The sequence below is a fragment of the Hibiscus syriacus genome, unplaced genomic scaffold (assembly GCF_006381635.1).
Source record: "Hibiscus syriacus cultivar Baekdansim isolate YM2019G1 unplaced genomic scaffold, ASM638163v2 tig00111206_pilon, whole genome shotgun sequence".
In the NCBI taxonomy this organism is placed as follows: Eukaryota; Viridiplantae; Streptophyta; class Magnoliopsida; order Malvales; family Malvaceae; genus Hibiscus; species Hibiscus syriacus.
Window position 1 is genome coordinate 276,034 of NW_024063018.1, and position 7,856 is coordinate 283,889.

The following is a 7,856-nucleotide window of genomic DNA, read 5'->3' on the forward strand; positions in this document are numbered from 1 at the left end:
GGAAAAAAAGCATGTGGGGTAGGAATTCTTATTTTAATTATTGTTTCTATCTTACTAACTTGTTTCCTTTTTTGTTTTCTTTTTTTTATCATTTGCATCATTTAAAGAGTTGTTGATCGGTAAAAGTGTTCGTTAATTTCGAATAATTTTCATTAATGGAGAAACGGATTGTAATGTAAGAAGTTAAGAATGCAGAGGTACAATTATGGTTAGAAAATACTTGGAAGGAAAAAGGAGACAGTTTGTAAGATAGTTATATGTCATATATGGCTGGCCACGCTTCAATCAGTCTCAAGCAGAATGACCTTCAGGAATTGTAGAGCATCTGGGACAGTTAGAAAAATGACAAGAAATAGAAGTTTTAGCAGTGATATGGTGATATCGCACATCTGCTCTATGTCAAGGTAGATGAACCTGTATTTCGAGCCCTAGTTCAGTTTTGGAATCCGAGATATAGATATTTTACCTTCAACTAATAAGACACGGTGCCCACAATTAAAGAATGGACCGGGCATTTCAAAAATGGATTGGAGAATATTACAGGGGTCGATGGAAAATGAGTGACTGATCAAATTCAACACAAAGGAAAAGGGGAAGGAATTGCTTAGACCCATATTAGACAACTGATGAAGAATCATCCCGATGAGTGGAAGGAGATTGATCTTTTTGTACTAGGTATTTATGGCCTGTTATTTTCCCAAGAACTTTGGGATATATTGAAGCAGTCTTGGTAGAATTGTTTGAACAGTTACCCAAAATGGTGAATCCTATACTATTAATTCTAGCTGAGATTTTCCGATCACTAAGCCACTGTAGGAGGATAGGAGGAGGACATTTTATAGGGTGCACACAACTACTACAAGTCTGGATTTATAGACATTTCTGGAAGACTGATGGGATCTCCTACCATTTGTTCAGTACGACATATTCCCTTTAGAGGAATTCCTCACACAAAAATGGCAAGAAGGCACTCCAAGAGAAAAGTGGACGAATGTATTTATGCACCTTCAGGATAAGGAGATTGTGTTGAGAGCTCCTTGGCTAACATATAGTGACATTGTTTACCGATGCGGAGGCTCGGGAGTGGTAATGTTACTTGGTTTATGGGGAGGAATTGGCTACACTCCGCTTTTAGCCCTCCGAAAGTATGGTGCACGATAGTTCGTTCCAATCACACATGAAATATTTGGGTCCGAGTTTGCATATCATGAGGAAAACTACAAGAACAAAGTCAAAGACGTAGTTGTCATGGAAAAAATATATCGAACTGACATTGTTGATTCCAAAGACATTCTTACTCCAGATTATTTGGAATTGAAGAAGTTAAGGAAAAACGATAACATCCTCATACATGATCATGAAGACACTCAGACCATTGAGGAGCATATTGAAGAAGAATTTTAAAGAGCAAGGTAACAATGAAGCACTAAGAGATCAATTAAGGGCTTCTCAAAGACAATTATCTGAAAGTCAGTACCAGAACAAGCGACTGAAGACCAAGTTGACTAACCTGGAGAGGTCCCTTGAAAAGCATCAAGAGTAGGACAATATAGCTATGAAGAAAAGTATGGCTGAACTAGAGGGAATTGTGGACAAGTACAAGAAACAAGAAAATGAGCTTTAGATAGTCCCCTTTGATGGAGGAGACCAGTGAAGTTTCCGTTGGAAACAAGCTCAGCAAAGGGTGAAGGCAAGGGATGTAGTCATTCAAGATTTCTTAGAGAAAATACAGAAAGCAGCCCATCACTTGTATGGTTTGGCGAGAGAAACTGGGGTAGTCAAGCAGGGTATTCATTAGGTAACTGATGAAGCAAGAAGGCTTATCAACTTATTAGAAGTTGCTTATGATTTAGAAGATCTAGCTAGAGTGTACCTTTAAATTGTTGTTGGTCTCTTTGTAATAAAACTTTTGCCCCAATGAAGGCTATTTATTATGACAGACACTTTTGAATCAATGTCTTAGAATTTTCATGCATTTCACATTTTTCATTTTAAAATTTTTCATTTTTACATTTTGCATTAATGTACATAAAATCAACTAATAAATAATGTTTTTTTTGAAAACGAAACAAGAATTGGCCCCATTGAATCCTTATAATACTCACTCAAAGACCAAGAAGATGGAAGCTAAAATCACTCAACTCGGGGAAAACATGATGAAATTACAAAAGGAACTTGAAGACAAAATAAGTCAGAACCACCAAAATAATCTGAGCACTATTACCAAAAACTAAGATTTCTTGGTTGATCAAATTGTGGCAAGGTTGACAGGACTGAATTTGATGAACATTCCTGGAGCTGGAGCATCTGAAGGGGTGGTAGTACCACCTACTCCGAAGCTAGTAATCACACTTAGGATTCTATGGGATATCAAGAGGACTAATATGTTGCAAAATCTCAAGCTTCTGTAGCAAACTCTCAGAATAATCCAGATGATTATCGTATCCCATATTTTTGATGAGGAAGGCAAAACAAAAAAGATGGAGGAAAATATTAAGCATTTTGAAGACCAAATGAAATTAGTTAAAGGAGAAGACAACTCTTACAGGATCGATGCTCTGGAACTAAGTATGGTCCCTGACTTGGTTCTCCCCCTAAGTTTAAAATACCATATTTTGAGAAGTTTGATGGGCATAACTTCTCTTTAGCTCACATCACCATGTTCTGTTGAAAGATGACATGATATATTGGGAATGACCAACACATGATTCACTGCTTTTAGGAGAGTCTGGTAGGTTCAGCCTTTTGGTGGTACAACTAGTTGAACCAATTTTACATCAGGACATGGAAGGATCTGGCTAAATTATTCATGGAACAATACAAGCAAGTGAATGAAATGAGACTCGATCGAGTTATGTTACAAAGAATGGAGAAAAATCATAATGAGAGTTTCAGTCAATATGTGCAGAGGTGGAGGCATATGGTTGTGCAGGTTCATCATTCTTTGGATGAAAAGGAAACAAGGAAACTCTTTGTACATACTTTGAAGGCTCCCTTCTTTGGACATTTGGTCGCAATCACGTATGGGAATTTTTATGACATAGTTATGGCCAGAGAAATGGTTGAAACAATCATCAATCAAGGGAACATAGATGGGGTGAGACCAATAGAAGACCCCCAAGAAGAAAATAGAATGAGAGATAACAATGTAAACACTTATAACACCAGAAAAAGTGTTATGGTCTCTAAACCAACTGCAGTTGTACGTCATGTACTTCTAGACAAGATTCAAGGGAACCAATGAGAGAAAGAGAAAAAATAATATTTCAATCCTATTCCCATGACATACAAAGAACTTTTCTAGTAATATTTTGACATACACATGGTGTCGCCATATCTAGTGGAACCTTTAAAGCCACCGTACCCCAAGTAGTATGATGAAAATGCTTATTGTGAGTACCATGGTGATGTCTCGGGGCACACTATTGAAAATTACCTCACTTTTAAAAGGGTTGTTCAGAGGATGTGAAACGAGAACTAGATTCATTACAACAATTTAGAATCACCTAATGTTACGCATAATCCTTTACCTAACCAACCAGAAACTGAGGTTTATGCAGTTGCCGAGGAGAAAGAAAAAAGGTCATAATTAGTTTTTCTAAAGTAAAATCTCCTCTGGCATGGGTACAAAAATAAATGGTGACTGCAAGGTTTCTTGTACCACATCCTAATGCTATAGAAAGAATGGGTGACAACCATTGTTGCTATCACAACGAAGAGGGACATGATGTGCAAGAATGTTATGAGTTTAAGGCCTTAATCCACCTAATGATGGATAGGAAAGAGAGGGAATTTTATGAGGAGGGCGAGGAAACTTCATAAGTAGATGTCTATGCGATTGGAGATTAATTTGAAAAGGAGTATGGTGCGAGCCGCCCATTGGTAATTACCCCCAAGGTAAAGATGACGGAGAAGACACCGGGAAAAATGATGATAACTGGACCAAGACCTTTCCGTTATAAAGGCAACAAACAAGTTCTGTTGAAATATGAATGCCACGTGGGGGTCTATAAAAGAGGACGTTGATGAAGTAGGGGACTTTACTAGAAGTGGGAGATGCTACTGCCAAAAATCTAACATGCCCCAAAGAACACTTGAGCCATTCAAAGGTGATGAGCCATCTATTAATGAGCCCATAAAAGAAGACAAAGTAGTAAAGTTCCTGAGATTTTTAAAACAAAATGAGTATAGCATTGTGGAACAGTTACATAAACTGTCAGCTCATATTTCAATGTTGGCATTATTCCTGAGTTCAGAAGAATATAAGGAGGCACTATTGAAGGTCTTGAATCAAACATTTGCGCCAAAATACATATCAGTCAATAAGTTGGATTGATTGTTAACAACATTCAAGCATCGTATTTCATTTTTTAATGATGAGATTCCGCATGGCGGTAAAGGCAAAGCCAAGGCCTTACACATCACTACCCATTGCAAGCTGTAGATACCCGTTTTTTGTCTGGGTTATTATTAATATTATTATTATTACTATTATAATTATTTATATTTATATTTTATTTCCTTTTTGCAGGCCTTTACAACAGGCCCAACCGGGCTCCAAATTACAACCCAAACCCAAACTACAAACCCAAAATCTCAGCCCAAACATAAACCCAGAACCGGGTCTAAACTTATCCCAAACCTTATTCTATTATTTTAGGGTTTTTGAACCCTAGGGTTCTAGCCCCCGCCGTTGGCCATGAGCTTCGTCTGCCGTCGTCGAATCCATTGACACTGTTTTGACTGCTCTTTTCCATCATCGTGACTGTTCCATCATCATGACCTCAGCAACATAACACAAGGAAAAGTCAGAGCAAATATAACAAAAACCCCAAAAAATATGGAGCATTTAATGAGCTAAATATAAAAAATAGTGTTGTAAGAGGAGCAAGTTAGATTAGGTTTTATCATTATTTTGTAAATGTTAGGGTATAAAACCCCCAAAAAAAGAAATATAGAGGAGGAACCTTTCCCCCACTGTATTTTTGGAAGCAATACAAAAGAAAATTTCAGAATTAAAGTTTTTCTAGCAAGTTTTGAAATAAATATATAAAAAAACAAAAATGTAAAACTAGAGGTTCGAAGATTACCCGTAGAGGGTAGAGAGAGTTTCATCGGAGCTTGAGTCACCGGTGGGTCGATGGTAATTTAGCAGTTTAGAGGGGGGATTTTCTTTTTTTAAGCTTTGGTTTTTATGGTTTAGGAAAAAGGATGAGGATGGCTTAGTTCGAAGTCGGGTTTATGATCAGTGGCCACGATGGAAGGTGGCCAATAGGTGGCTTGTGGCGTTGGGAGAGAGCCTTTAGGGCTCTCAGCCAAAGAAAAAGAAAAAAGGGAGAGAGGATTTGGAGGACAGATGTAACTGAAGAGAAAATTAAAATTAGTTAGGGTTCCTTGAAATCCCTTAAGGGGATATATATACGTGATTCAAAATGGCGTCGTTTTGAACTCTTAGGGTTTCTGTATTTTGCGTAGGGATAAATTGTATAAGGAGGGTCTCTGTCTTTGTTAGGTTTATTTTTAGTCCCTGTTTGAAGGTTTATAAAGATTTTGATTTTGGTCTCTTTTATTTACGTGTGTTTATTTTGGTCACTGTAAGTTATGTATTTTTTATTATTTTGATTTCAATCATGTAATTTTGAATATTTGTATTTCAGTCCTAAATATATGGGTTTATTACATTTTCAGTGTTTGTAATATGTTATTTTTACAGTAGGTGCTGCTTTATTTATTTAATTCATTTTTGAGAAATTAACTTTCCAGTTTTATTATTTAGTCCCATTTTTCTTGTTATCTTATTTTTAGGTATTTTTTAATTTGAATGTCTTACTTTAAATATGTACATTTTAGTCTTGAATGATATAAGTTGGTCTATTTACGAATGTAGTGTCTAGTTTGTAAAATATTTGCAATAGTTTCCTTGATTTCTTGTTGGTTTTATGATTTAATCCCTAAAGTCACAATATTTATTATTTTGATCCATCATTTTCAATTTTGTTAATTACTCGCTAGTTATAATATTTTAAATATTATTTTACATGAGAAATTTATAGAAACGCGCCTTAATTGACAAGGAGTGTGTTTCCAAGAATTGTTCGAACAAAATAATATATTTTATTTTTCAATGAATTTTTGTTTTAATATAGTTAATACATGTATTTTATCTAAAAAATTGGGCAATATTATTTTGTATGGGGAATCCATTGAAATGCCCCTTAACTGACAATGAAGGTATTTCAAAAATTGTTCATGCAAAATAATAATTCTTATATTTTATTAAAAAATGTGGTTCGAGCATTTGATTGGACAAAAAGGGAAGCTTGGCAAAATAGATATATCATTAACCATTGGACCTGCCACTTACAATATAATGCCTTCATATAACTGCCTTTTGGGAAGAACTTGGAATCAACAAGTTGGGACAGTTCCATCAAAAAGTAAAATTTGTTATCGACAAAACTCTTATACATTGCCAAGATAAGGAAACTCTGGAATGTTCGTTTCGCTCGTTGGAATTTGTCAATGCCACATTTTTTGCTAAAAGGGGTAAGATCTCCAAACCCAGATTTTCAGGATGCTCCAAGATGGGAATCAAAAAAAACTTTGCGAAGAGGTATAATGATAGGAAGAGGGTTTGAAAGATCTTTGCAAGGAAGAGTCGACCCCATTTACCCTATTGCCAAGTTGGTTAATTTCGGGCTATGTTATCAACCTAGCCCCCAACAAAGAAGAAAGGAGATCCAGAAGAGTCAAGAAAGAAGAAGGTCAAGATTGACTGGAAAAGAGATTCAATGGGAACCAATGGTCTTTTATCCTCTTTATGATACATTCGGGACTGGGGGTTATGTGTTTGAAGGAAAGACAGTGAGGACACTACCTGATTTGGAGAAATCTTTGAAATATTTGGACATTAATGGCATAGTGAAGGATGATGCCAAAGAGGTTGATAGATCTCAAATTCATCCATCACCACCGAGTTTTGCGCTTAACAACTGGACTCCCAAAGAACTACTTGTGATTTTCAAATCTCTTTCAGAGTAATGCTCAAACTTTCCCAATTCGCTCATACCCAGGGCAATAGGTGATATTTTTATAAGGGTGAATAAACCATTTTTATTATTTTTTCAATAAAAGAGGCTATCCTTTTTTTCTTTTATATTTCTGGCAATCATCTTTTCCACGCATTTTGTGTGTGTGTGTGTGTATATATATATATATATATATATATATATATATATATATATATATATATATATGGTTCTACTTCCTATGTGGGATAATTTGTCTCAAATTCATATGTGTATATGCATTTCCTCCCTTTTTTCTTTCATGTTTTAGATGTCAACGATGTAGATGACAATAACTCTAATCCAGGGATTGATTTCGAGTAGCCCATGTGTCTCAGGGAAATTAATGAGTGTGACAATGAGGAATAATGCGAAATGCCTTTTGAATTATTAAGAATGGTGGAAAAGGAAGAAAAATAAATTGTTCCACACGAAGAGAAAAGATCAAAGTTTGAATTTGTGGACTAAGAAAGACAAGAAGAAGGTTAAGATTAGCACAACACTTTCAACTGAGGCAAAACAAAACTTGATAAGGTTACTTTATGAGTATAAAGATGTGTTCGCATGGTCATACCAAGATATTCCCGGATTAGACACATATATATGGTAGTCCAAAAACTTCCAATCATACCCTAATGCAAACCTGTGCAGTAAAAATTGAGAAGAATTAGGCCTGAAATGCTTTTGAAGATAAAAGAATAAGTTAAGAAGCAGTTTGATGTCAATTTTCTCCAAGTAGCCAAATATTCAGAATGGGTGGCAAACATAGTAACAGTACCAAACAAACAT